The sequence below is a fragment of the Limulus polyphemus genome, unplaced genomic scaffold (genome assembly GCF_000517525.1).
Source record: "Limulus polyphemus unplaced genomic scaffold, Limulus_polyphemus-2.1.2 Scaffold3179, whole genome shotgun sequence".
Classification (NCBI taxonomy): Eukaryota; Metazoa; Arthropoda; class Merostomata; order Xiphosura; family Limulidae; genus Limulus; species Limulus polyphemus.
Window position 1 is genome coordinate 1 of NW_013668789.1, and position 8387 is coordinate 8387.

The window sequence follows — 8387 nt, forward strand, 5'->3', positions numbered from 1 at the left end:
CATAGAAGCAAAGGATGAAATTTCCTCAAAAATTTCCCTTTGCTTCACAAAGGCACTAGTTATAACAAATTTCGTTACGTAACTCGGTAAGAGTCGTATGTTGTGTGTGTAGTTCAATTGTTGTAGTATTGTTTCGTTATCTTTTTTGAAACCTCTAAATTTTTCTCACTATGTGAGTGTTGTTACATCATAACGTCTCGTAATTTGTAGAAAGTTCGAGTCCTCAGTTGTACAATATATATAAGCGGCCAAGCGAGCACAAGTCAAGTAAAGTTCAATAATGTGAAGTTCAGTCAAGAAAAGTTAGTTAGTTAGTTGGTTAAAGAAAACGTGAAGTTAGCCAACGTGATTAGTCTTAACGGGTAATTTCTATAGTGTGTTTCACAGTTGTATTGTAACAACAAAGAAGATAGAAAAAATAATTTGTTTTGTCAGTTGGATTCAAAAGTAACTGAACCAGCTTGTATGGACTTTTGACGAGAAAAAGCTCTGGATACAGTTGTGGTAACCAACAAAAGAAGTTAAGTGAAGTTAGAAGTAAGTTAAGTCAGAAAACATTAAGTTGTTGAAAGTGAAGTTAGACTGCATGATTGTTAGTTTAGCCGTAACAGGCGATATTTTAAAGTGGGTTTCACAGTTTAACATAGATAAGAAGAAGAATTTGTCTTTATCAAGAGGTATCCTAAAGTCTGTGTAGACTTTGACGAAAAGGAGACAATTATATATAGTTTGTCAGTTGGATTCTAAAATAATTGAATCACCCTGTGTGGACTTTTGACAAGAAAAGAGAATTATTTAAAGTTAGATACAACTGCAATATCCTATAATTTAAAGATTTTTTTATACATACATTTGGCTTATTTTGAATATATTATTTTATAACAAGTGGATCGTGTGATGTCCATTTATTTTTCGAATTTATCGCGAAGAAGTTACAGACACCTACTGTAGAAGAATCTCAGCCCACACATATATACATAAAACCCTGACACTTATCTAATCTAAAACTAGAAATAAGATATATAATGCCTATGCCATCAATGTGTGATTTATAGATCGATAGGAAATTTGTGTGATATTAAATCACAATAAGATTAATGAGCTATGGTATTGAGTGAAAGGTATCGTTGGAAGTGCATGCAGCACATAAAATATGTGGTTCAAATGCTATTATATTCTTCTTACTGGGAAACCATATAGTAAAGTAAGATTTGTTTAAAACTATCACTCTTGTTGTAAAGTAATATTACACAATCTACTAACGTAGAAATGTTTTACTTAGATGATTTTCTTTAAACGTCAAAAATAATGTCTTTCTTGACTAGAAACCTAAAAAAAATTACATTACTTATATCTTTTAACGATAATAAACCAAAGACTTACTATCTTAAATTTTTAAGAATGAAGATAAGAGGATACACTTTCTCAAGAACATTAAACACCAAATTATTATCTCTGAAACAATTTTCCACTAAATTTCCCAATGCAGCACAAAATACGTTATACTTTATGGCTTACCCAAAGTGCAGAAAACTGGATACCCTCTCCGTCCTTTTGATAGCTTGCAATTTTCTGTCACTTAATCATTATAATTCTTTTTTCAGATGTGTTCGATAAGACGAGACATTTCCATTATTAAGTCTGTTTCCAATTATTTTATGCGTTCATTTCTATTATCAGTTGGTACATTTATATGACGCTGTAACCCTTTAGACAGGCGTAAGCCGAAACGTTGGGTTTCAGTAAAATCGTTTTTTTTTTTGTTATTTTTTGCGTCTATGTGTGTTTAGACTTTTTTGTAGTAAACATGGTTCCAATCGTCCAGTATGCTCTGCAAAGCTCAAAAACTTGTACGTTTTTCACCACGGGCTTTTCTACAATGGACACTGAAACTCACATGCACTTCAACATAGATTGGCTTCTGACATCTGTGTAAACAGCATCAACTTATTCCTGTTAACATTCAGAGACGTTTTAGTCGCCCAACAAGCGTAAATGGTAGTTTATTGTCTCTATGTTTGTTTAAGTTATTTTATAATATTTTCGAAGACTCGTTAAACTGCATGTACATTAAAAATTAGCATCACCTATTCTAAACAAACTATCTTGACACAACTGCAACAGTACTAGTTTTCTTCGTTAGGTTGAGAATATTACACATACGATTAAGTATAGACGAATACAAAATTAACAAAATACGACTAGATAATAAATTCAAGAAACTTTCTCTCCATTAGATCCAGAAATTATTTCCGAAGGTTAAGAGCTCCACATTAGTGTACTGAGTCATCCATATATATATATATATATACGTAAAACAAGCTGTGAAAGTATCGTCGCTAGGAGTACATTATTTGACTTCAATGATGACAATGTAGCAGAATTTATGTAAAATATCTTAAATTACCAGTTGATAACATATTATCGACTATTCGCTCCACTCTTGATATAGCTGGTGATGAAACTACGTCCATAACCAACCAAAATTCATTGAGCAAGAATAATAAAAAAGTGATTTTTCTCGATAACATCTCACTCTCCAAAGACTATGTCCATTCTTTCAAAGCGTCCAAAATTTGCTATTTTAGACAATTAATTACCAATATAAGTCTTGATATCAGATCATCTTTCCATCGATGTTTATATACATTGAGATCGATTAAAAAGATAATTCAGTTGAAGATAATAATGTAAAATTTAATTATAACTTTTTCCTGTTCCCTTTCATTATGATGATAAATACATTGGTGACACCAGTCGTCCAGTATGTGAACTTTTCACGGAACACATCTGTAGCACCATGAAGCCCCCCAGCGGACTTACAACGCTAGAAACCTGGTTTCGATACCCGTGGTAGGCAGAACACAGATAGTCCTTGTGTAGCTTTGTCCATAATTAAAAACAAACAAGCACCGTGAATCTGGATTTTAAACAGGCCGCTTCCGAACACTTTCTAATGAAACATGGTACAGTAGATAAAACACCGTTTAACGTTAAACTATTGGCAAAACTTAATAGTTTCCTTAATAGGAAATCCAAAGAATTTCTGGCTCAGTCTTATAAAACAAACGGAAATAATTTTTGGCCTCTGTACTTAGCTTTATTTTTACATTTTTTCTGTCACTCTGTGATTCTAATTCTTTTAAATATGCCTACGATAATACGTTACATTAGCATTGTTAAGGCAGTTTTTAATTGTTTTAAATGTTTTTTTCTATTATCAGTTTGTATTTGTCTTTGACGCTGTAACCCTTGAGAAAGGTGTAAGCCACAACGTCGGATTTGAATAAAATCGTTTTTTTTTCTGAAATGTGATCAGTCGTGTTTTTTGTTGTTGTTGTTGATTTTTTTATAAACATAGTCTTTTCTGAAAAAAGGTGATTTCGGACAAGAATATTTCTTAATAGATGAAAAATTTAATTTTGTTCAATTTTATTTTAAGAATATTATTTTTAGATATCAAGCTATATGTAACTCTTTAAAATTCTGCATTTAAGCAAAATATCTTGTAGAGGGCATCTCAAAGTAGTGAATATAATATTCGAGGTAGGAATAAAGCTTATTTTTAAATACATTTTTTATTACTAAGAGGTTAGCGAAGTTAAGGTATCATGACACAAAAAATCAAATTTGACAATTATTAGTGGGTCTAGTATACTATTATTACTAGTGAGGTAGTCTGGTTATGAGTACTAAAAAGTAAAAATATTAAAAGTTTTATCATTCGACTTCGAACGATTTTCCTTAACTCTAAGGGTTACTTTTAGTTTTAATTTAACCCATTCATTGAGAAATTTTTGTTTGGGGAGGAGGTAATTTTATTACGTAGCTGTGGATTTTGTTACGTAGTTACAAAGTCAGTAAAACAAGTTATTTATAATATGACGATAGAATATTTTCTTTTGTGACGTTATAGTCACCTTTTGCTAAGTTTTAAATTTTAGTAGCACTCAGAAATTGCTTGTTTGGCATTTTTAGGCCTACTGCTTTCAGTTTCAGTTATGTAATCTATTCATACTCGTCTTGATTATTTTTTTATTAAGTTCGAGAAAGTGTTTGGGGTACGTCTTGGAGCTTGTCCAACATTTACTGTTTGTTTTTTTATTTTATAGGCTGATAGTGATACACTAAGTAGGTAGAGGAACCTCTTGTATTGTAACTTGTAAGACTTAAAAGTCTGCTCCCCCCTCAAATAAAGATAGTGTACATAAAATGAAGAATATTGCAGACTAAAAAAGGTTCAACTAAATGTCCAAAATGTCTGTTGGCCTACATTTTCATGACATATGATGATACATCTCCATGTATGATGTGACAGTGACATCCTCCTTAGCATATTATGGGTGACTTTGGCAAAACTCTCAACACTTTTTTGTTTCAAAGCATTGGTTATTTCATATCATTCCTTTGCCACAATCATTACTAAAATGCAAAAAAGTAAACTATTAACATAAGATGCCTAGACTTTTTGCCCACCTTGTATAAAGATAAAAACTTGACTTCTGGTAGTCTCATCCATTACCTGTTTTATCATATTACTTTGTTGTTTTCAGGAGAAATATTTAATAAAGGCTAATACTTGTATATACCTCAATAAAGGATCACATTAATAAAACCAAATTTACGTACTGATTTAACTCGAACAATTTCACAACATGCCTTTCTAATCCTTTATTCTTATTTAAAACATTAAAATTATTTAAATACATCCATGGGTATTTTTACCATTAATAATTAATGGTTAAATAGTGACATACAGCCACAAAACTGTAAATGTTTGGAAAAACCCACGATTTATCCCAAACTTTTGAAGGAAGCATGTTATTCTCTTAAAATATGCTATAGTCACGTGGTGTAACCTACAAAACACACAACCACTAAAAATCTTGGGGATTTCCATGGGATGCTCCAATTATATGCGTAATTGAGAAAAATACATCTGTGTAGGGATATAGCAACATAAATGAAGTATATGCTAAAGTTTCTACAGGAGAATATACACACATAAACAGATACCATGTCCTAGTCTTTACAGCACAGTTTAACAAAAGGGTTAATTTTGAGAATTTAAGTTTAGGTCTGGCCTCAGTGTAACTTACTTAAGAGATCTACTGCTACTAGTTCTCTACTTGTACCATAAGTGTTAATATTTAGTTTTAGAGAGTTATTAATTGAAAATTTTTAGTATAACTTAACCACAGGTTAATTTTAAAATTACAAAAACCTCATTAAATTTCAAATGTCTTCCTCCAAGTAGCATAAAACTAAAATTCTATCATACCTGGCAAGTCATACATTTACATCAGTCAGTGATGAAAAGTAGTGTAGGTGTTAAGAACTCATAATTTGTAGGGTGCAAGGAGTGGGTTTTGAATGGGAATTTGGGTCTGACATGCACTTTTTTAGGACACCAATAGTGGAGATGTACAAATTTGTTTAAAGAGGTTGGAGGTGGAGGAGAAATTGGAGGCTCTCCTAAAGAGAGTATAGATTATACATAAAGAGAAGTGTAAACTGTGGGAAATGGCAGTAGGATTTCAAAAGTAACTGCAAAAATACAGTAGCTAATAATGACTTTCAGGAAATTAGAAACAATACTATTGCAGCTATAAGTAATGGATTAAATTGTAATGAGCATGTTCTACTAAGAAATAGATTGCAGTCTTTAGCTTGTACAGATGAATTGTAGGAGGGACAGAACACAGAAGGGACACTTTTGGAACTTAAGGAGGTTACAGTTATAGATGACACTTGGATACGGCTCACAATGAACATTTTTTATTCTCATGTTTGTTAACAAAAATACAAACAAACTGAAGAAAAAGGTTTGCTTGTTTAAATTTCGCGCAAAGCTACTCAAGGGATATCTGCGCTAGCCATCCCTAATTTAGCAGTGTAAGACTAGAGGGAAGGCAGCTAGTCATCACCACCCACTGCCAACTTTTGGGCTACTCTTTTACCAATGAATAGTGGGATTGACCATCACATTATAATACCCCAGAGTGCTGGACTGACCACCGTTTGATCATTTCCAGACTGGCTGTAAGAGTTGTGCCACGGAGAAGACCTCAAGGTCAAAAAATGTTAAGGAGATTGAATGTTGCCCGGCTGAAGATTCCTGAAGTTGCTGAGGCATTTCAGAAGGAACTGGAATATACCATCACGAATGGCGTTGCAGATGCTGATGCTGATCCCGAAGAGCGGTGGACGAAGCTCCAAGAAGTTCTCCGTGCTACCGCTTCACAGCACCTTGGACCACTCAAACGCAAGCACCAGGATTGGTTTGACGAGAGTGACAAAAAGATCCAGGATCTGCTAACCGAGAAGCATCAGGCCTTTATGGTTTACCAGAATGATCCTGCTTCGAAGTCCAAGAAAGCGGCTTTTGCAAATGCCAAGGGGAAGGTGCAAAAGGAACTGAGACAGATGCAAGATGCATGGTACAATGCCAAAGCTGAGGAAATCCAAAGCTAGGCCGACCAGAATGACAGCAAGCGCTTCTATGAATCATTGAAAACGGTTTATGGACCCAAGTGTGCTACCTTGCTCCCACTGTTGAGTTCAGATGGCAGCCGGCTCCTCGTAAACCGGAAGCAGGTTCTAGATAGATGGGTTGAACACTTTGAAGGCGTTCTGAACAGACCATCCGTTATAAACGATGAGGCCATTGACCGCCTATCTCAAATAGATATCAATGAGAATCTCGCGCATCCTATAACGGAAGAGGAAGTGAAAGGAGCAATCCACCGCACGTCAAGCGGGAAAGCTCCAGGATCAGACGGTATTCTGACGCAAGTGTTTAAATGCGGGGGACACGCTCTCATTCGGGAATTGACTGAACTATTCCAGAGTATATGGGACACAGAGCAAATCCCTCAGCGACTGAAGAATGCCAGCATTGTCCACATTTATAAAGGTAAAGGTAGTCATCACGCATGCGACAATTACCGAGGCATCTCCTTGTTATGTATTGCTGGGAAAATAATGGCACACGTGTTGTTGAACCGTCTGCAGCAGCATCTTGAGAGAGGTCTTCTCCCTGAAAGTCAATGTGGCTTTCGTGCTGGACGTGGAACTGCCGATATGATATTTACTGCTCGGCAGATCCAAGAGAAATGCCAGGAGCAACACCGCGACTTATACATGACTTTCCTGGACCTGACGAAGGCTTTCGACACGGTATGTAGAGAAGGACTTTGGCACATAATGCACAAGTTCGGTTGTCCCACTAAGTTTGTCGCTGTAGTTCGTCAGTTCCATGAAGGTATGATGGGAAGAGTGCTCGGTGACGGAGAAGAATCCATAGAGGTTCCTGTGTCCGGTGGCGTCAAGCAGGGTTGCGTGTTGGCACCAACACTGTTTAGTATGTATTTATCAGCATTGCTGTCAGACGCCTTCAGGGATGGTCCGAGGGGAATACACCTGTGATATCGAATGGATGGAAAGCTGTTCAATCTTCGCCGTTTGCAAGCGCGCACAAAAGTTCGTTTGTCTAGTATCAGAGACCTGTTGTTTGCTGATGATTGTGTGCTGAGTGCGACTTCGGCGGAAACGATGCAACAGGAGCTCGACTGCTTCGCAAGGGGATGTGGCGATTTCGATCTTACAATTAACACCTCTAAGACAAAGGTTGTGCTTCAGCCCGGTCCTTGTCGATCTCTAGTTGATCCAGAATTATCCATTGATGGTGTGAACCTGGAGACTGTTGAGAGTTTTCGCTATCTTGGAAGCACGCTCTCGAAGGACGCTAACATCGACATAGAGGTTGACCACCGGATCGCACGTGCGAGCTCTGCTTTCGGAAGACTCCGTCTCAGTGTGTGGGAGCGGAGAGGGCTCAGACTAACCACCAAGCTGAAGGTCTATCGGGCAGTGGTATTGAGCGTCCTACTATATGCCAGTGAAACATGGACTGTGTATCAGAGGCACGCCAGAAAGCTTAATCACTTCCATCTGTGCTGTCTCCGCCGGCTCCTCCATGTTAAATGGCAAAACAGAGTTACCGACACAGATGTTCTCAAACTTGCTGGTGTCCCTAGTGTATACACGCTTCTCCAGAAAGCACAAGTCAGATGGGCCGGTCACCTCATGAGAATGCCAGCTGATAGAATACCAAAGCAAGTTCTCTATGGTGAACTTAGTGAAGATAAACGATTGGTTGGAGGACAGAAGAAAAGTTTTAAAGACTGTTTAAAACTATCCCTGCAAGAGTTTGACATCAATCATGTGAACTGGGAGTCGCTCGCCCAGGATAGATTTCTTTGGAGAACGAAGGTCCAGCAGGGTTTGGTGACAGCAGAATGTAAACGTCGATTGGTTGCCGAGGGGAAGCGTGCAGCTCGGAAGGATCAGGTGCGGTCGACCCAGAACGGGACACCAAGCCATAT

General features: G+C 36.8%; 1 protein-coding gene across 1 annotated transcript in view; it reads left to right on the forward strand.

Moving 5' to 3' along the window:
- Positions 1-3498: 3498 nt before the first annotated feature.
- The window catches only part of LOC106468824 (cyclin-K-like), a 57484-nt gene continuing 52595 nt past the window's right edge, over positions 3499-8387 (forward strand). Inside the window, exon 1 of the mRNA XM_022397189.1 lies at positions 3499-3546. The gene's annotated coding sequence lies outside the window, so the exon portion shown is untranslated. The remainder of the gene's footprint in view (positions 3547-8387) is intronic.